Source organism: Camarhynchus parvulus, chromosome 4, assembly GCF_901933205.1.
Source record: "Camarhynchus parvulus chromosome 4, STF_HiC, whole genome shotgun sequence".
NCBI lineage: Eukaryota > Metazoa > Chordata > Aves > Passeriformes > Thraupidae > Camarhynchus > Camarhynchus parvulus.
In genome coordinates, this window is record NC_044574.1 from 43,472,098 (window position 1) to 43,494,453 (window position 22,356).

General features: G+C 38.5%; 1 protein-coding gene across 1 annotated transcript in view; it reads left to right on the forward strand.

The window, feature by feature from the left end:
* FBXW7 (F-box and WD repeat domain containing 7) overlaps positions 1-22,356 on the forward strand; it is a 173,229-nt gene that overhangs the window by 50,796 nt on the left and 100,077 nt on the right. The window lies entirely within an intron of this gene.

Below are 22,356 nucleotides of genomic sequence, written 5' to 3' on the forward strand. Positions count from 1 at the left end.
TCTTTCCTTTCTTTTTTTTTTGTCTTAAGAGCAGCACATATTTTTTTCCTGATGTTGGCAAAACAGGAAATATGATGACAAAGAGTAACATTTTGTGGTAAAATGCTATTACTGTCATCAATATTGTCATTATCAGAAGAACAGCAATGTAAGAGACAGAAAAACCATTGCAATATCCTCTTGCTCAAAGCAGAATTTAGAAAAAACCATCAATTTCAGAAATAAATGAGATTTTCCAAAAGTCATAATTGGGATAGTTTACCAGAATGGTAGATTTTTCCTTCATCCCAACAGGCTGACATTGCAAGTTTTGATTTGAGTACAATAACTTTCTTAGAAATGCGATTACAAGTGCTACAGCACACAGAATCTGTTAATAGTATTAAGGACTATGAGATTTTGGGGTTCAAATTAAGTATTGTCAGTTTTAATCAAACCAACTTTTCATATAAAATCTTAGTTATTCTCCCACCATTTCCCTCCTCTAAGATTGCATTTTACTCATTAACTTCCACAAGACAGCAATGAGCCATGGAGAGGGGAATGCCATCACAGCAATGAAGACCTTCAGGTTTTAGAGCAGTCATATCACTGGAGCAAAGCTGAGTTTGTGTGCTTGGCTTGGCTGCTTTGAAAGGCCCTCCAAGAAACTTCTTACCTTCTGGTTCTTGTGAATATTTGTTTTTCTAAGTAGCAGACTTTACTTTTTGTGACTTTGTGCCGTGACTTAGAACTTGTTGACATTCAGCCTTGGGAGATGGTGTTCAGGGACACATCAAGAGTAAAACTCATGCAGCATGACCTGTTCTGGTCATTCTTGCAACACTTTCAGTTGCCTGAAAATATCTTGCATCCTTATAAGCTGAGTGCTGTGGTCTGCTCATTGTTTTGGTAAAGTAATTGCAAAGACTTTGTTTCTTGTACATTTTGTTAAAGCTTCTGTTCTGAAGCTTTTAAAAAATTGTTTCCTCAGTACTGTTTTTATTCCAGTTTAGTGGTATTGTATCTGTTACCTTAAATACCTTTGCAATTACACTGTAGTGCAAGACAGAGAAACAAACATCTCATACAGTGGTATGTTACAGTCTGTGTATTTAATACTAGAATTAGACTGTCAGTTTAACAATTTATTGTCCACAGAGATCAAAAGATTTCTTTTTTAAATAAATGCATATAGTTTTTCTTAATTCCTGAAGAAGCCTCTTTTTCCTTTATCATCCCTGTTGAGATGTCACTGATGATATTGTATTGATCCACTAAAAAGGTTTGTGGTAAAGCTTTTTAGTTGATGTAGACTCTTTTTAATAATAGCTATGCCAGGATGCTGTACAGAACTCTGTAGCTAGGGTTGTGTCAGCACTTACATATGAAATCTCTCATTTTTATCAGCGACTTAGTGCTGACAATAAAAAATTGCTTTGAGGAAAAGCATAGTAAGATCTTAGCCTTCAGGGTGAGTCAGTAAGACTTCACTGTATTAAAAGCTATTCAGATGAATCTGAGTTAATGAAAGGTTAGAATCTTCTCTTTTACACACAGACTCATTATGTGTGCTTGCAACTACTATTTTAAAATTATTTTTAAGGCTTTTTTTCATTACTTGAGGTCCTGCCATTCAGCATCTAAAAAAGCAGCAGAATTCAATGCTCTCCTCCTCTGGGCATCTCTAAGGGATCTACAGCAGTTCTTGAACCTGCCTGCCTCTTTGTCTTGGTTCCCCCCTGCCTCTTCTTCCCCTTCTCCCGAGCCTGCAGTTGCTCTGAGCAAAGGACCTAGCAATGAAAGACGGCTGTCTCACTGGTGTTCTGTTTTTATATTTACCAAATGTTTGATCCCACATGAGACAGAAACAAGTGCAGAGGGGTATTTTCTCCTTATTTTACAAACATAAAGCAGCCACTGTGAAAGCATGTGTCTCATACTACAGACTGATGCTGTTGTATGCTGGCTCACAGTCCAGAGCACAGAGCTGTTCCCTCGTGATGGGGGCCTAAATGAGCAGGATTGATTTGGTTTTTCCCTAATGGTGGTAGTGAGAGTGCCTGCAGTGCCTGCCCTTTGTGGGAAAGGGAATGGCTTGAGCACTCAGGGCTGGGTTCAGTTCCCACTTGTTCCTGCAAGGGTGGAAGGGCTCATCTCTCCCTTTTCTAGAAGAGTGCTGAGAAATTGTTTGGCTAGGAGCATCTTCCATCTCTGTTGTGGTGTGTAGGCCACTGTGTGGTTAAGAATAAGAAGGAGAGAAAGGCAGAAGGAATGTGATTTTGCAGACTTAGTATGCTTTGCCCTGGGTTTGGGGAAGAGATGCCCGAGCACCGGAGTCTGCTGCTTGTGTTATTTCCAAATTTTCTCTCTCAAAAAATTAACAACTGTATGGAAAAAGCAGGACTAAAATACAGCTTTCCCTAGGAACTGATATCCTAGAGTAATCATCCCTTCTGTTATTGTGTCCTGCTGGCTTAGAATGCTGTAGTGATGAGAAAGAAATGCTGTTTTACATGTCCCTCATCAGATTTTGCTCTGATAATGCACATGTGTGTCTTTCTTAATTTCACATCTAACTGAGCCTGACATACAGACCTTATGACGTTTTGATTTTTTTTTTTTTTTGCTTTGTTTGTGGTTCATTGATAGGTGTCAGCCTGGTCATCAGGCCTTCCTGGGACAGGAAAATGCTAGAGGAAAAACAAAAATATAACCACCAAACTCAACTGTTGATGAGTACAAAAAGTGAAAAGAAGAAGGGAGAGATGTAATACTCCAAAAAACTAAATTTAAAGAGTCTGAGTTGTCATAGTCCAAAGCACAGCTGCACTACATTGCTACAGATACAAGTCTGGATTTCACAGGAACTTGCTCTCACATTTAAGTTCAGTGTAGCTGACCTTGCTGGGCAGGTCTCTGACAGAATCACTCTTTCACCTGTTTGTTGCTAAGATAAAGCAGTTCACTATGAAATGTACACATGTACCATTGCATTGAGCAACCTGGAGAACATGTATAAAATACACCTTGTTTCCATTCTGTGGGCATGCTGATGGTCCACGAGGGCAAAAGTTGGAGTGTGAGACTGTTGTAATGAATGTGCAGGAAGAAGTTGGGCTGACAAAGTAATGAGATTTTTTATCCTTTATTTACCTTTCACTTTTTTATCCTTTACTTACCTTTTCCAGGGAAGCATATGTAATAAACATCACTTTATAAATGGGAAAACAGACTCTGCAAGTAAAGAGGATGAAGATTTTTCTTCAGGCCCCTGGCAAATCTGAGCATGGAAACCAAATCTCCTCAAAATGTATTCAGGAGTTTTCCCACTAGGTCACATTTTCTCCACATAGTATTTTCTTTGTGAGGAAAGCACAGAGAAAAGTCTCAAGTGACTACAAGATGGCAAAGCATTTGTAGGAGTATTCCAAGTACCTTAAAAAGGTGATCCCCATTTCCTGTAACTGGAGACATAAAGCACAAGGAAGATAGTGACTTGCTGAAATTCTCTCATTTGGGATAAAAATCACAACTGTTTCCTACCTTTTTAATACATTTAACAAAATGGTCTCTGTAGCCTCTTGGACCTTATTGCTTCAGTTTCTTTTGTGCCACATCCTCACAAGTACGAGTGCAGTGTCTTTGCCAGCCGTTGGGAGCTGTGTGCCAACTAATGCAGCTGTCACTTGATTATTTTTTTTCCCCCAAGCTTTTTGGCTCCATCTGCTTGCCTGGTCACTTCCATTGTTTGGTTTCCATTTCCTACTGTGCTGCCTCCCAGATGCACAGTTGTCAGTAATAGTCAGTTTGTGCCTCTCCCTGCCCCCAGTCTCCCCAGAGGATGCAGATTACACCTTTCCTTCCTCTAAATGCCTGTGCCCGTACTCACAACTCAGGATGGAGAGCAGAAGAGACTTCCTGAACATGTCATAACTAATGTATACCAAAGCATTTTCCATCTGCTTTCCACCCACAGCTACAGCTATTTCTCACAGTATCTGCAGTGACAACAAAATATTTTTCTTGAGCAGGTTTTGGTTAAGTGGCATAAATAGAGGAAGAAAGGAAACAGACAACAGGGACTGAAGGATATGTGCAGGAGCCAGGAAAGGAGTTCTGTAATTTATTTATCTTAGAGGTATAACCACCCCTAATTTTGAGTGGTAATTTACTGATGGAAGATTAGTCATTAATTATTTTTTCTAATTAAAAATATCCCTTGCATATCATGAGCAAATCAAGATGTTGAAGTGTGCAGATCATGCACATTGCTAAGTTGGTGCAGAGCATCACAATAAGTTTTATGAGCCAGCTGAATTTGAAACAAACGATGAACTGGCAAACCACTTAGCCTAATTCAAGTGAATAATATGGATAGATTCTACCTGCTGCTTTGGCTTGTTTGATGCCCAATTTTATTTTTCTATTTATTTTAATTATCTATATGTGTCTGTATATTTACTCGCAGTTGATTTGGTTTCAATTTTTGTTTGGCAGCTCAAGAAAGCAGCAACAACTGGCAGTTACAAACTGATTAGGTTTTGCAAGTTTATTGGTCTGAGAAGTTCTTTGTGTCATTGTTGTAATCAAGATTTTTTATCTTGCTTATGTGTAGATACACAGTGCCTTTTAAATTTCTCATAAAAATTTCTTAGGATCACATGGGTGCATTGAAGCCTATACATAGGTTGATTTTTAAGGAATTAGTATATCTTGGTTAACATTTTGCACATTTGGCACTTTTTCCAACAGAAGAATGAGTAGTTAACATGTGTTTGCTGTACTTTATCTTTGTGGAGTTTCTAAATGCATTGACTTCCAAGAGAAAATAATAAAACTGCAAAGGATATTTATTATCCTGTGGAGACAAAAGATACCACCTTCCAGGTTGAATTTTACTAGAAATGTGGACTTAATCTTTTCCAAACTGAGATGTTTCTGGCCATTTGGTGACCATACCTTCCAATGGGGACAAACTCACAGAAAAGGCACCTTTCTTTATGAAGAAGATAATGAGTTTTTATGTGTTTCAGTGCCAAAGTCTTCCTCAAACCTGTTTCATGCCACACATAACATGAATCTTATCACTATTGTGTGTTGCCAGTATGGTTACATTAATTATTCTTCCATTCCTGGTAGTACTCTTCTTTCAAGTTTCTTGTGGACCTTTAATTTTGTGACTAAAGTAAAATAGCGGCCTTCTATCTGTGGAAAAGTATAGGCAAAGAAGTACAGTGAGTTTTGTTAGAAACTACATTTAATGGTTCTGAGCTGTTGCATTGACTTGGTGACCCCACAAAGGTAGCAACAATCACTTGGATTATGGAATGGTTCAGATCCTTTATGATCCTATGGCATCTAAAAAAATCCCCAAACAAAACAATGCCCCCACTGCCAGCAAGGGAAAACCAGCCATGAACCTTGTTCTGAGAGAGTAAAGATATAAAATGTGTATTAATATATTAGAGGTATTAGCTAATTTTATAGCAGGAGGTTTGATTGCTGTAAGCACAGGAAGACAAATCTTGGACCTTAGTTGTTGTATCACAACTAGTGCACAGAGTAGCTTCTTGTGGAACAGCGAGTTGCAGAACTGCCAAAATCCAGTGGCATCAGATTCTTCTAACTTAAGGAACAAACTCTTAATCATCCTCTCATCTTCTCCTGTAGGAATCACACTTCCAAAATTTCCTATGTGTGCTAGGAAATTCCGTATACTGACTGAAATGGATGCTATTCCAATGTGTGTAGCAGACCTTTGATTCTCAGAATTGAAATTCTAAGTGTAGGAATTATGGAAAATAGTGCATACTACCAGTACCTGCTTGTGGGAAGAGCTGAGAAATAAAGAAGTGATGGTAATTCCTTGGCTGTCTAAGTGTTACAAATTTATTTTAGCTGTAGTCTGAAAAGATCTTTTATTAGTACATGTGGCTTTACAGGTGATTGTGAGTGGTTCCATGAGCAGGAAAATGTCAGTAGCTGACAACTGAAATCTCGTGCCATCACTTGCAGAGGGATGGCTGTGGTAAATGTCCCAATGACATATATTATGTAAGGTGTAATTAGGTGACAGATGGTGTCAAACTTCATTTGCACTTGCAGTTGGCATAGTTTTTTGAGAAAGGAACAGTAAGGACACACTGGTATTTTGGTGCTTTATTTAGCCACTTCTATTCACAAACCTCCAGATTTTGTACATTTACTCATGAAGGCAATTACACTTTTGGTTTTAACAAGTAAGTTCTCAGATGGTCAGTTAAGATATCCTTGATGCTGAGGAAGGCAGATACTACTGCTGTACAGACTTCTTTTAAAATGTGTAAGTATACAGTGGTTATTGTATCTTGACAGGCCATCTATCACAATTGCAGGATTGACATTCCTACAACCATGAGTCCGCTATTTTCCACGTGTAAAACTTTCTATGCCTATAAATATAGGCAAGTACTGTTAAAATGTGAAGACATTTGTCTCTTTATTTGGTTTATATTGATTGTATTGATGACTGACAAACAGCTTCTAGTATCAGTTCTGTCACTAGTAGGACATTTTATTTCGTTTTCATGCAAGGATTGTAGTACAGTCTTTGCACTTTCTCAGAATAAAAAAAGACATTATTTTTGGTATTTTCTGTTCTTTTAATTTTATAAAATTAACTGCTGTCCCAAGGTAATGTTTTTTGCCTCTACTAGTCACAATGAGAGTGCCTATTGTTTGTAATCTTTACATTTCAATTTGCGTTTACTCATTTATTTCATCAATAACTCTCCTTGGATCCTATTGCTGATCTTTCGTATCAGCTCTAAATAACTTGGCAAAGGAACCTATGCAAAGGTAGATAAACTTCTGCAACTTTTACATTATGTAAAACTTGAATTGACCTTTAGCAACCTGTACATTTCAGGGTCATATACAGATTTACACCAGCCTGTGTTGGGTATGTCAAATAAGAGGGGTTTAGAGAGATGAACACTTTTTGAAAATACTTCCTTATAAACACTTCAGCTACTTTAGACATTAGTTAGCCTGCCTAGTGAACTTTACTGGCTGACTGGTTTAACATCTTGTTAGTTTCCTGTATGTATTTCTTGTCCTAACAATGTTGGTGGTATGCTGCAAGGACAATGCTGGTTGGACTCCATCTCTATTGTTAGAGAAGCTTTAAATATTATTAAATTAAGGAATTGAGTTCTTGGCCTTTATGACAGTTTTCCTCTTCTTGGTGCACAAAGCCAATTTATCTTGAAGCATAAAATAAACAACCAAGTACTAATGTTATGAAGTGTCCATTTCTGCTTGTTTCAGCTATTACTAAATATAAAAATTGATATGCTGGAACACTTACTCCTGAGTCGTTGTCTTTCTCCAAGCCTTGCATAATACAGTAAATCAATAATGCACTTTCTTGCCTACAGGCGCTGAACAGATCTGATCTTGTTTACTCTGTATCTAGTAATGAATTATCTATAATTCCTCTAAGACCTTACACTGTAGAATTTATTCTATGCTTCATGTTTTTCCCCTTCCTATCCCCTTATGTTTAGTTCACCTCTAGTTTTACACTGCCACATGTATTTGGAATAGTCTCTGTTGTGATACACAGCTTCTAACTTCACCTTGCAATTTCTTTTCAAAGCACAATTTTTCTGTGATCTTATCTACTCCCACTTTCCTGTGTTGCTGCTTCTAATTTTCTAAAACAGTAGTGGGTGAACTAATAACCAGCTAAATATCAATCCCATTGCAAGCAGCTAAATATATATCTTCTGTCCTTGGTCTGAGATTTGTGAATTCTGTTGAGCAAATACTGATCTTTAGACAGTATAGACAATGGACTCCACTGTACCAGAGCCACTTGGCTCATTCCTTCTGGAAAGGAACACATGTATGAATAGTGATAGATAAAATAGATCCTGGTTGATATTTGTCAGACTTGTACTTGGAGAAAGGACTTTCCCTATGAAGGACAAACAGAAGCACCTGCTTTTGAATTTCATGTTTATGTACTGGATATGAAGGTTACTGGTCACTAATTTGGAGGTGATAATGTGCATATTAAAAAACAAAATCTGGGGTTGTTTTATTTCTGTAGATCCAAAAGACTTGAATAGACTTTCAGAAATGCACTGAGGCAGAGCAGCACTGAGCATTTCAGTCTTGGGGAAAGTATAGTCAAAAGGATAGAGGTAATATATGAGCAAGCAGGAACAGAATAATTTCTTACAGCTTTTTTTTGATATGTTAGCACTTGGAAAGATATGTCATTCTTTCTTTGGGTTTTTTTTTAAGAGAAAGGTAGAGCTTTTACAGACTTCTTCATTACCATCTTTCAGTATCACTGCTGTTGTTCATTACTACTGAAGCATACAGTCACTGAGCATGTGGTCCCTGCAGAACCAAATAACTGAATGCTCAAATCCAGCTGCAGACGCTTTTCAAAACAAAGGAACTTCTCTCCATGTATTTTGGACTCTCGTTGCATCTTATAAACTTTTATAAGTATTTTATAAAATACAAATGAACACGTTATCTGCAAGTGTTGATTTTTGAGAGTTTTGGTCAATGGCTGGATGATTCCAAGTCACTCTTGAAATAGTGTATGGCACTGCTGCTACCAGAACAGAAGAGATTCAGTTGGCATTTTATTTCTTCTACTTTATTACCACATCTGCAAATATTGGAAGTCTGTAGCTGTTTCTATGTTCAGCTGTTCATCTGTTTCAGCTGTGATCTTTTGTTGCTTATTGATAAGGATTTGGTAAGAGCAGCATGTACTCTTGAACAATTCTATTTTATAGATAGAAATTCCTAATTCTTCTACCTTCATAGATCTTCCATGCATCTATGATCTGCTGAAAAAAAACCAAAACCAAACCAAGTCCAAGAAAATGAATGAAAATATAAAAACCTAAAACCCAAACAAACCAAAAAGGTAGGAATGTTCTTGATGATGTTCCATTCCTTGAAGCATGCTCTAAGTTCTGTCATCAACCTGAATAGTGGAGCTGTCCTGTCCACATGTCTGCATCTCAGGCTCTCCCTGATTGCTTTGCTTTCTTCTTGTAGATAAAAAATGCTAGAGCAAAAATTTTTTACTCAAACCTTCTTGGAGACACGAGTAACAAGAAGTGGTGGCAGAACAGAAGTAGGCACATGTGAATGCAATGTAGTGGTAGAAAACATTAAAACATTTACCTTTAGAAAGACCTTCTTTATAGTTCCAGTTGTGGAATGCATTTGCCCTTGCACGGCACATCTCCTTGAGCCCGCTGATGATGGGATTGGTGATACCTTTTCTTATGCTCTCAGTGTATTTGCAGGCTTGTTTTATATTTTGTTAAATTTCTGAGGTTATTGGAACAACTTGAAGAAATTAAAAAAAAAAAACACAACAAAACCCCTTTTTAGAATTGAGAGTAATGCTGGGAGCAAAGCACTTTGTCCAAGTAGTAAATTCTGTGGTAAATTTGCCATCTGCAAATAGACAGGAACTTTTCTTCTCTCTTGAAATTATCTGTCCTCATGAGCTTTCTCAGGATGTTCACTTATGAAAGTGGCTGCTAAAGAAGCAGGAAGCCCATGAATTGTAGTAGTGAGATAGGATCTTTCTGGCAATTCCAATTCACCACTGCTCTTTTCCTCTTATGTTTACCATGAGGAAAATAACAAAAAAAATAGTTTTGTTGCTTAGAAAATATTAGACTTTTAAATTGTGTTTATAGCTTGTTCTCTGACTAAGTAAGGGAAGTGCTAGCAGTTCATTTCTACAAATCACTTGTAAGGTACATACATCTGAGATGTGTGTTGTGTCTAAAAGTTTGTAGGCAGTAGATGCAAGCTACTTTCTAAGACTGATTGAGATCCTTGGCTGACCTTTGGTGGGTCTTATCAGCATGAGGAAACTGTGGAACAGAACAGAGCATGAATCTTAAGAGAGCTGTTGCTACTTTCCCAGGTGAATGTGACTGGGCCATAGCGGGCATTGAGTTCAGGTTCAGCTGGGCCAGCTGCAGGCTGTGGCTGCCTGCTGCCTGCTGTGTGCCCCTGAAGTAGATTGTTCACCTGTAATCTGTGTGTGGAACTGCTCTTGTGAGTGCTTCCTAATCGATTTCAGGCAAAATGAATCTGCTTAGCTGAGACTTCAAACTTGTAAGCTAACCTGGCTCATTCTGACTGAGGCGGATTAGTGATGCTTATGTGCGCAGGTGCGCCAGGAGATCTGGCTGGATGCAGGGATAAGCAGGCTGGCTGTGGGAGGCTGAGCCTGTGCCTCAGGAAGAGTGTATGCATGTGTCTCTACACTTCTACTTCTTTCCAGAAGTCCCTTTAAAGAGCTTATTTTAATGTGTCAGGAAGTGTGCTTTGAAAGCAAAATAAATCCTGTGCAGAATAAGCATGCTGGGGTGCTTGCTGAGTGCTTGTTTTCTATTAGCTGCTAGTCCTTTCCTATTTTAAACCTAATATATGACTGCTTTGTTGCAATTTTATCTAATTCAATGATCTAGGGTTTCCCTATGCTGCTGGGCTTAGTCCTCGCATATATCTCTAGGTATAAAAACTTCAACGAATATTTCAGTTTCCACTGGAACTGTGTGCACACAACTACGAAGGAGGAAGCCTAACTAACTGATTTTTCAAAAATATCTGTTTAGAAACAGCTGTCAGGCTTATGAAGTTGACTTTTTATATTTTTAAAAAGTCCTACTAGAAAGTCTGCTGAAGCTTTCTTCCATTTTCCTCTGTTGCATAACTAAGAGAATTTCTGTGCAAGCCCATAGAAATCTCATGCTTTTTTGAGATTGGTAATGTGATCTCTACTAAATCAACTGTTTGTCACTGATGGATGGTGCCTGCATCTGATCTGCTTAGTATTTCCATGCTGGGGTATAGATGATGGAACACTCATCATGCAATCTCTGTTCCTTCACCAGTGACAGAAACATCTAGTAATGCCCAGCCTGCTGTCCTGCTACCATGAGCTGAACATTTTCCAGATGTTAGGACTCATCAGAAAAAGTCTCTGGAATGTGTAAATTTATTACCTGGGATTTAGTGCACCTGGGATTAGACTTTTAGGTTGTCACCTCCTATCCACTTGTAACAAGTCCTTTAAAGCAGATCCAAATCTGTTGATTTCATTTTTTTTTTTTCTGGTGAGCCCTAGAGCTTGGAGTGTCAGATGTTGCTCCCTGTGTTTCAACTCCAAGCCAGATGTGCAGCAGGCTTTCTTTGCTCTCTCCCCCCACCCCTGAAACTCAAAAATCAAGGAATGCAAGACTAACTGGGCAGTCTGTGGAAATTGGCTTTGGGCCAGAAGTTCCAAGAAGAACCACAATAAATTTACACTGTAAATCAGTATTTTTAAAATGGTCAGTTCTTCAACAGAGAAGTGAACACTGAGTGCAGGAGCTCCTGCTGAGAACAGCCATGTTCCTGAAACAGTTGGTACTTTCCGTGTCAAAGTAGTTGTTTAACATATTGAAAAAATATACCAGAAATGCCTAAAAGAGCTTGGGGGTTTGGGGTCAATGCCGACCTGTGATGATGAGATATCTTGGAAACATATCCTTGATCTCACTGATGTCTGAGGAGAAAGTGCTGATCTGAAGACCTCATTGGTGCCATTACTCCGTGTTGACTGCAATAGCTTTGAGAATGGCTGTGAGCTCTGTGGGAATGGATTTCAGTACATAAACCCTGCACTAGTACAAGTAGAAAATACGTTCTTGCTAGGCTTTGATAAAAATCTATGAGGAATTCACCAGGAAATGAAAGCATTTCTTAGAGCCTAGTTTCTTTCCAGGATTCTTCCTGAAGAAAGAAAATTGGTGTGCTAGGTATTTCTCAGGTGTTGAGATGATTAGAATGAAAATGTAAATACCTTTAAAAGTTTAGCTGTATTTTTTGTAGTGTCTTATACTTCATACCTAATCATTGCTTCAGCTGAGCAAGTAGCTGACTCCTATGTTTGGTGACTAAAAAGTGACTTCTGAACTTTGGACAGAATGGTACCATTTGCTAATCATCCATGCATCTGAGAACATGGAAGTCCATGCATAGATTATAAGAAAAATTAAAATACACACTGATGGGAAGGCTGTGAGGTACGACTTGAACTTCACACTGCCTGTACTATATCCTGTTTTCCTCAGTGGAGGACTAGATCTTTTGAAAAATTGAGCTATTTAGTGAGAGAGCCTTACAGTTACTAAAAGCCTTTTTGGGCTGCTTCAGTGAGAAAATTACGGTAAGGTCCATTTTGCAGGCTTCAAGCTATGTCATAGGACATAACCTTATCAGCCAGGTTTTCCAGTAAGAACAAATATAAATGCCCTGTTTTCAGTGGTGCTCTTGCTATCAACAACCAATGTATTATTCAGAAAGTCATCCAATTTGGCACTCTATCAGTAGAAACAGTTGGAGTGAAGTGCAACTGTTTGCAGCTGGACTGTTTCACACATCACTCTTACATAGTAGTGGTAAAACAACATTCTGAATTATCTGGATAATGGCCTCAAAATTTGAATTAAATCAGTTATTTTACAATTTTTTAACAGCTTTTCTAGGTTAGAAAATAAACAATCAACCCAACAATGTGCTTTGTGTGTGTTCAGTGCCTCCAGAGCTCTGTTCTTTGTTGTCAACAAGATTTGACTTTTCCCTTGCCTGCTGTGTTGTGGGTTCTTGTGGCATTTAGGAGACACACCCTTTTGTCTCACAGATTGTACCATCTCAGCTGCTTTGGATTTCCACCTATTACCAGCAATCCGGCAAATTTCTCCTTCTGAATATCAGTACTTCACTAGGACCTGAGCAACTATCTACTTGCTTCCAAAATATGCTGGTCTCCAATATCCACAAGGCAGCTGTGTGGCATGGCAAATGACCTTTGTGAAGCCCAGTACACCTGAGTTAGCAGTGAGGGCAGGCACTGGGTTTGGCTGGGGAGTGGTGCAGTCTGTGTTTGATCAGTACAGCTGATGCTGTTTAGCACTGACTGGGAGAGATAGAGACTGCTCCTCACCTACAGGGGTCTTGAAAAATCAGGAACATTGATTAGCCTACAGTGAGGGTGGATCAAGGCAGTGATGTGGGAGACTGTTCCTCTTAGCAGCTGCTGTTGTGTTGTGGGCTCATTGTTGGGAAGAAAGTGTCTTAGCTCTGCATGCCTGTTTCCACATAGGCGTGAGAAATGATGCCAGCTGTGGTGAGCTGGTGGGTTGGTGAGACTCCTGACAGTAGTCAAGTGTAGATCCATAAGGCCAGCAGTAGAGCATCCCTTGCTTTTACTGAAGAGTACAGCTTCAAGTTTATGGGTAGGTGTTTATTTCACAGTGGTGTGAGATGTTAATTGGTCCCTAATCAGTACCCATCTCTGCTGGAAGGGTGTACGATCTGCTGTCCTTCAAACAGTTCATATCTGTCATTCTTACCCCAGTGTCAGCAACACCATATGCATTAGAGGAAACTGGTGAGATATAATTGATTTGAATTTTTTTTTCAGGAATGGTAAGGGGGGGGTACAGTTTATTTTGGTGAAGCTCCACTGAAAATATTCTGTGGCATAGCAGTAACAGCATCTTAAATGACATTAGTCACTGAAAAGAATCTCTATAACCTGTTTTTCATCCACTCAAATTACATTACCAATTTCTAATTTTAAGATTGTTTCTATTTGTCTGCATTAGTGTCTCTTTTATTTGGTAGTTCAGATGCATAATTTATTTGATAACTGTATACATTGTCAGTGCTTTACTGCATTGAACACTGCTCTCTTTACTCCTTGTAGTCACATCACCTTTCCAACTAGGAAACTGTTGTAGAGCAAAACCAGGGGATATTGGAGTTGATGGCTTTGTAGAATTGGAAGGAAAGTTTGAATGCCTGCCTGACATAAATATTGTAGGCCACCTTAATTCTTATCTACCTCTGGTCATGTACAAAACCTTACTTTCCTGGTCCCAGAAATAATTTGAGTAAAGAAATCTATGTTTCTGTAGGTTGTTAGCAGATGTCTTGCTGCTGAATCATACTGCTTAATCAGTTACTGAAATAAAATTCTCAGAGAACCATTTTAAGGGCATTAAATCAATAACAATAATTGCAACCATTTCCATTTCTCCAGTGGAGCCTGCTAAGAGTCTGTTTGGGCCAGGGCCAGATTCTTTTAGACAGGCTGGGATATCATCTTCCTTCAAACCTGGCACTCACTCATGCTGTTTGTCAGCAAGTGCCTTGTTGTTCTGCAAGGTCAGATTTTAAATCTAGTGCCATAAAGCTTCTCTGTGACACAGAGAACATAACACTTAGGAACCAATGTGTGCTAGGCAGCGTTCTGGAGATGTGAGGTTAATGAGAAGGCATTTACTGTTTTTTAAATAGCACGTGGATACTGTAATTGGTTTGGATTTTTTTGTTTTGTTTTAAATTAGACACTAGAAAAGGGAATGAGTTCTGCTCTGTTCTGGTAGTATGTGACCTTGTTTTACTTAGGTCTTTATACTGATGAAGATGCTGAAAATGCAGACAAACCAGTGTATTAGCAGATTTCAGCTAAGTCTGGTAAATGCTGCCTGTATGTTTCTCTTTGTATTTCTTGTAAAAGAAGAAAAGTGCAGATCAAAGGATCGTCCTTATCAGATGTTGATGCAAAGGCATTTAACATGTTTTGTTGACTTGCTCTGGAAGAAAGTTCATAATTTGGAGTTCATCTTTGAAAGTACAGCATTCAGAATGGAGAGAGTCTTGCTCAGTGGATACTGCAAAAATCTGATACAACATTCACAGCTGGACACTTTGTAAGCTATGAATTGGTACTGCAGACAGATAGACTTTCTTCATAAAATATATATTGCTCCTTGTTCTTTTAGAGCAACCTCGTAGGAATAAGGCTGAGCTGTAGTTTTTCACACCAAAATGGTAAAATACACCAGTGTTTATATCTTGTGTTGTTTGCATGAGGCATGTTTTCTACCCCAGTCTGACCCCAGCTACCTTTTCTTATCTCAGAAATTTGGTTTATTACTGGTGAATTAAACACAAATAAGAAATACCTTTGTCTGTCTTACGTTACAGCCTTTTACTCCAATCTGCTTTAATAGTACTGATAGAATTACTTTTTTTTTTCCCTAGCATATAAGACTACATGATAGTTGAATCAGAGAATGGGTCAGATTGGAACAGACCACAGTGGGTCACTGGTCCAACCACTCTGCTCAAGCAGGGCCATCCCAGAGCACATGCTGAGGGAGGCTGCACAACCTCTCTGGACCATCCATTCAGGTGTGTGGTCACTGCACAGTAAAGAAGTTCTTCCTCATGTTCAGGTGGAACTTCCTGTGCATCAGATTCTGCCCACTGCCTCTTGTCCTGTTGCTCTGCACCACTGAGCAGAGCCTGGCTCCAACCTCTTGGCACCCTCCCTGCAGATACTGACAGACATTGATGAGGTCCCCTCTCAGCTGTCTCTTCTCAATGATGTACAGGCCCAGCTCCCTCAGCCTTTCCTCTTAAGAGATGTGCTCCAGTCTCCTCTTCTTTGGTGCCCTCCTCTGGACCTGCTACAGGAGCTCCATGTCTCTCTTGTTCTCAGGAGCCCAGAACTGGATACAACACTCCAGGTGGCCTCACCAGGGCTGAGCAGAGGGGCAGGACCACCTTCCTTCCCTGCTGGCAATGCTTTTCCTAATGTACCCAGGATACTCTTGGCCTTGGCCTTCAGACTTCTTTTAAATAATAGGCAACTGAAACAGAAAATTAAAATAAAAATTTTGGGCAGTAGCCTCAAATAAGCATTGTCAATTGTGGATCTTGAGGTAAAATAATTTGATAACTTGGAAAGAATTGGATGTTTAATTCTCTCATCATCTCACTTAGAATAATATTAAAAAGTGTAAAGTTCGAAAGAAGGCAAGGCTGTTTAGTATTAGTTGAATATTCTTAATTTTTAAGCATCACCTTATAGTAATTTCAAGGAGGTTACTCTGATGCAGAATATTGACATTGGACTTCTTATAGCATAATGTGCATTGCTTTACCTTTACATGATTAGTCATTGTTAAGAGGCTCAAAAATACTGTTCTGTGCATTGAAGCTTCTTGGGAGTAAAGTGAGTTGATTATTCTTGCTTATTAGAGGTGGTATAAGAGCTGCTTGAAAAAGGGATATTTACTTCAACTGTTTTTAATCACCCAGAGAAAAATATTCTTTAATAGCAGTCACAGCTCTTGATTCTTACTTTTCTCAGCTTTAATTCTGCTGTCATCTTCTTTTTAACCACTAGAATGCCTTTCAGTGTAAAGGGTATATATGTTCCCATCTGTTTGTGTGTTGTTCTGTATTAGAGGACTCTTTTCTCAAACAGCTCTGAGGTAGGGGACAATTTGGTACTTGGTGTTAATTTCCTGCCCTTCCCCTAGTTTTCATATAACTAAATTAATTTTAAATTTGACTAAATTTAGCTGCTATTTATTCTCAAGGTCTGTTAGCCCACTTCAGTTAAAGATGACCTTTTTTGGTCCATCTTTTTTGCCCCGTGTTCTAAATCACCTTTTTTTTTTGTTTTGTTTTTTGATGTCTCTGCTCTTCCGTGTGTCTGCTTGTTTGTGCTGCATTTCAGCAGCATTTGAGTTATAGTTTTAGTCCAAGAAATCACGTTACCATTTTACCAGAAGCTGATGCCAGCCATCTGGTAAAATTGCAACTCATATTAGCAAAACCTATAATTTCAGGAAATGTACCCAAAATTACTTTTATGATTAGTGGACAGGAAAGAGACTGAGACAGAAGTCAGTTGGGTACTTCAGAAATCATTTTGAGGTTTGCAGGCAAACATCTTAATGGCAGTGGTCTTGCTGCCAAATGCTGTTTTGCTTTTGCCTTCAGAATAGTTTGCATAAATAATGAGCAGCTCTACTTGGAAGTTTTTCATGTATTGCTCTTACAAAGCAACTTTGCAAAGCAGCACCAGGCAAGATGACAGTCTGTGTGAATGGATGTGTAAAGTGGTTCAGCATACTGTACTGCCACGGTTTTCCCACTGGAAATGCATCCCAGACCCAGGGCCCATCAATGTTATGGATGCTGAAGAAAAATTTATGTTTAGGCTGTTTTGGCCATGCAACACTAGCCTTTGTGTTAAGTCTAGAAGTTGTGAAATAAGTCTGCACTGAAACTAGGCAGGGTTTAGTCAGCAGTTTGCACATACGTTTCGTCTCTGTGTCACTGGGGGAGCAGAGAGGAGGTGACAATAGCTCTCTTTCATGTATATTCTCAGGGAGAGGCAGGCAGCTCACCATGCCCTGGTAGCTGAATTTGTGCTGCATGTTCTGCAGTTGTTGAATGTATGTGTTAAACTAAGATGGAGTATAATTCTAATTTAAGACTTAAAGTGGTGATGAATTTACCATCTTCCCAGTGAGCTATTACAGTGAGTAATTATCCTCATAGTTAATTCCATTTGTATTTTTCTCATTTCAGCATTTAGTGATTGGATCTTGCTTCTTGTCTATTAGATAAAATCCTTGTTCACCTAGGCAGTTGGGAAGAATGGAGTTGTTTCTGCACAGTAACCCCATTGCCTGTTTACATAAAATAAATATTACTGAATGGTAGTCCTAGACTTCATAGTTGAGATTTCTGGTTCCATGTGTTGGTACCTATGGCTTAATGTGTATTAACTCAGAAGAGTTCTTCCATAACACAGTAACACTCCAGCACAGCTTAACCAAAGTTCTCTACTAGAAGGCCAGAGGTCCATCCTCATTGCTGCTCAGACTCTTTTCCTATGGATGAAAGGCCTTGAGCAGTATAAAACTATCCTAAGCAGTTTTGGTCTGGGCAGCTGGGGAGGTCCTTGTATGCAGTGGTGTTGATGATGCTGTAAAACTGACCCCAAGGACTCCTTTTATAGGGAATATAGATGGTCTAGTCTGGGGACTGAAAGGCATGTGACAATAGAACAGAATGCATAGCAGTACTGTGGAGATGTCAGGCCAGCTTGGAAAGCCCTCACAACTACCATAGATCTACAAACTTAATTTACTTATGTTTTGAAATGTAGGTTGAATTCAAAATTATCCAAACCTGTGAGGTTTTAAGGAGTGCTTCTTCTTCTTTTGCACTGTAAGAGGATTCATGATCCTTTTTTGTAGAGAAATTCTTTATTACATGTGTGCCTATCATGGAAGAGTTTGGATGATTCTGTTGGTACATCTCTAGCCTTCACTAAGTAGGTATACAGCAGCATCTTTAAATTTGAAAGGCGTATAAGGAACTGCCTGCCTAGTTTTCTAAACTGAGAATTCTTCAGCCCACATGCTTCTCAATTAATTTATCTAAAGATACTCTGTTTATGTTGTTTTAAGTGTGATCTAATGTTTGCTTTTGGCAAGAAACTCTTCCTTGTTAGTATGCACAGAAAGAGTAGTTTACACGAGGCTGAAATATTAACTGTCTGCTCTAAACTGAGCAAACAAGAATACTTCTGCTCTATCTCTAGCAGTAGTAGTGTGGCTTTCTTGTAGTAATCTAATTCATGGGGAAAACAATAAGCAAGCATTCATTAGTTATTCAGGTAAGAGTTTTCATTTGGAGAGGCAATATTTTTAATATAAGAACCCAAGTAATGGTACAGTTGTTAAAGTGCAAAGGTTAAGACAATGCAGTTGAAAATTGTGTGCTTAGCTTTATACCTTAGAGGTCCTTTCAATGAAAAAACAACCACTGCTTCGTATTGAGTGGCAGCATGCAGGATTTTAGGGAGGATTTGCCTCTTTTGTCTTTAATAGTTGCTAGAAAACTTGGCACCCTTTAAATAACTCAAGGCTTTTTTCTGCTTTTCTGAGGAAAAGGGGAGAGAAGCCTTTCATTAATTCCACATGATAGTTAACTTGTCACATTTTACAGCTTAATCCTTCTTCTTTAAAGAGTTTTTAGTGAAAAGACAAACCAGCCATCCTCTGCTTAACAGTCATTACTAATACAAATACTAAAAATAACATAATTATTTATATGAACACAGTAATATTGGTGATAATACAGATCTCCTCCTACTGTTGATTCTTGCCTCCCACGATATCTTCCAAAGAATGCGAGTTTATTCTACATTATATCCATTCACTGTTCTTGATGAAAACATAACAATGCAAAATTAAAATTAAGGAGTAACATTTGTACTTTTGCTGTTAGTCTTCCCTTTCAGGGAGTTAAGAACTATGAACAGTGTTCCTGATAAAGTGGCCTGAGCTCCCCACTTCTACAATAATACTGTACTGGTGTGTCAATAACTTGTCAGTTGGGAGATGGCTTTGAGGAAAAGGATAGAGATATTTCAGCAGTAAAGCAGGAAGTGAAGTGGTCATCCTTGCAGTACAGAATGCAACCTGTTGTGGCTGATAACCCTGAGCAGTTTTTCCTTTAATCTTCTAGTATTGCTTGGCGTTTCTTGTTTTGAGCAACTGTTGTTCATATTTATTTTTATAATCTATCTTCTGTGAAAATGTAATGCATAAAGCTGAAGAATTATGCTTAAACAGCATTTTATGTTCAGTAGAGGTGGGGGCTGCATACTGCATACAGTCTTCAATAGAGATATGGGATGCCTTCATCAGCTCTGAGCTTACTGCTGGATCAGTCTGGAGACTTCCATTTTCCTTAGGCATTTCTTGCATTTTGTTTTGCCATGCAATGCAAGTGTTAAGAAACTTACCTGGGAATTGCCAAGTTAAATTAATGGACCAGGTTTAATGAGTTTTACATGAGTTTTGCAAAGTCATGCCACTTGGGTTGCTATGTTTTGGTGTCTGTCTGATAAAAAAAGTCTTTGTGGTCTGAGACAGGTAGGGAAAAAAACCAGCTTTCCTCAGTGGTTTTTCTGGTTTTTAGTTGATTTGAGTAATTTTGGTCTCTGACTGCATAAATGAAAGAGACAGTGTACTAGCTGTAAACACATCATTTTAGTTCTCTGGAAGTTGATTTGGAAATACACTTCTTCCTGCAAAATAATAATCCTTCCTTATTCCTATCTACCTTATACATGGAAATTATTGTATCTTGTGTATTAGCTGACAGTAGTTAATTCTGAAAGCACTTACATGACAGAAGGCAGCTTTAATGTTTCAAATCTCTCAGATAATGTACATCCATCTGTTCTTTAGCAAATGCATCACCTCTCTGCATACTGATGATTTCTGATGTAGCACTGCTTGTAATTAAATTTTGATAATGTATTTTACAGCTTCTTGGAAAAACAAATTGAGTTTATTCATGCAAATGCAGAGTAAAATGGAAACCACTAATGACTAAAGCCAATTTCATGAACTGATGGTCACTCAAAACTGTAGGAATAATTAAAAATATATACTAGTACTAGTGTACATTTTTAATTGGCTGGAATCTCATTTGGGTGTAATAACAGTAACAACAGTGATATTGTTGTCACTTAAACATTTAGTATATTCTTGCATTTGATTACTTTAATGTTTCAAAGCTGACCTTTTATGTTGGTTGCTTACAGTTACAAATTGGAAGTATGCATTAAATTATTGAAAGAAATGCAGCATTTGCATTTTTAGCAAGTACATACTAAACCAGTAATTGCATATATAATGCTACTGATACTGAAAAAATGCAATTAAACTTTTAAGCTACACCCATGGCTACTTAGAGAAACATTTGTGGTGGAAACTGGAATTTCTAGATTGAGAAGATGTAAACCTTTTTTTAAAACTACTGATTTTTTCATTATTTAGTGCTTCAACTTTCCAAGTTGAGAAAATAAGGTGTGGTATTGTTTTGTTCATAATGCCCAAACTATGTAGCAAGCCTGATACATAAGTTGTATTACCATCAGATGATATATGCAACTAAATTTGACTTTTGATGAAATGTTGTTATTAAACATCACTCCCACATGCTAAGGTTTCTGAGCTTTGGGGAAAGATGTTAAATGAAAACATTTCTCTTAGAGTGCACTCTTTGTGGCATCTTTCTTAAATGCTCCTTACTGTACACAGAAAAATAAACACATTTGCTTTTGCTACCACTTGAATATGAAAACACAGACATTAGCTTCTGGTTTGGGTGACATGCACCCAAGTGTCCTAAAGCTTTTTTCCCATGGAAAAATCAAGAGTCAGCACAGTGTCTGCTTCCTTCCATTGAATGTGTGGTGCTTAATTGTCTTTTAGTGTTAGCTTCTCATTCACTGATCAGAACTTAATGGGTGCTTTATTTGAACACATATTTCAGTGATTGATCTTGTAAGGTTTTGTTTGGAGGAATTGTTACCTGGGTAGATATGTTCAAATGTGAGATCCCTGTCTTTGGGATGGACGTAGTGTTTCCCTGAGGAAGAAAGGTGCAGAGAAGTGCAGAATCTCAGCTATGAATCCTCCTCAGAGACAGAGTGGAAAAACACCTGTAAATGTGTTTCTGTGCCTTTTATGGTACAGCACACTGAAAATTACAGAACAGCTATGGTTTCTGGTACTTTGTTCCCTACTAACCAATAAGGTGAATGTTTTTGCAAATGTCATGGAGGAAAGCTGGGGTTTATGTGTTCCCTGTCCATCATACAAGGCCCTAGATTTTTTGTTAAAAAACCAACCAACCAACCAACCAACCAACCAACCAACCAACCAACCAACCAGCTATAAGCGATAGATGAGTTAAGAAAAAGGGGGAGGTAATGGTGGTGGTGGGGGAGGTTCAGATGTTATCATCCTGTGCTGAAGTACTCATGGAAACACTCTTTACTGCTCCTACTCCAAGGAGACTCAGAAGTTGTGCTCCCATGCAGTATTTGTGGTGTTGTGCTTTCTGAATCTCTCTCTCACCGTGTGGCCTGCTGAGTGTGTGGGGTGGGCTCTGGGCTCCCAAGGACAGTGGCTCTGTACACAAGGACAAAGCTGATTTCTCTCTGCACATGCTTTCATGTACTGCTTTCAGAGCCTGTGAGTCTGACTGCTTGTTGAGTTATGTCTGAATTCATCTACTCAACACATTGCTTGAAACCAGGATTTGCCAGCCTCAAAGGCTGTATAGCTGGAAATCTGATACGAAATTTAATAATGAATTGGTCTGTGTTATAGCTTCCTGTTCTTATATATTGCTCGGAGGCACATGGGTAGCTGAATGCTTGAATAATTTGGAAATTGCGTTAGTATTTTTTAATTTCTATTGAAATGCACCTAATTTTGGCCTTTTTTAACATCTCAGAGACTCCTTTAACAATTATTGTAGCTTCTTAGGCTTTGGAGAACTTTACTACTCCTTCAAAAATCCCCGTAACTACTAACAGTCCATTTTTTTTCCAGGTGAGATATGTGCCATTTCTGGGCCACACAGGTTGCCTAGTGATGTCTGCTTTTG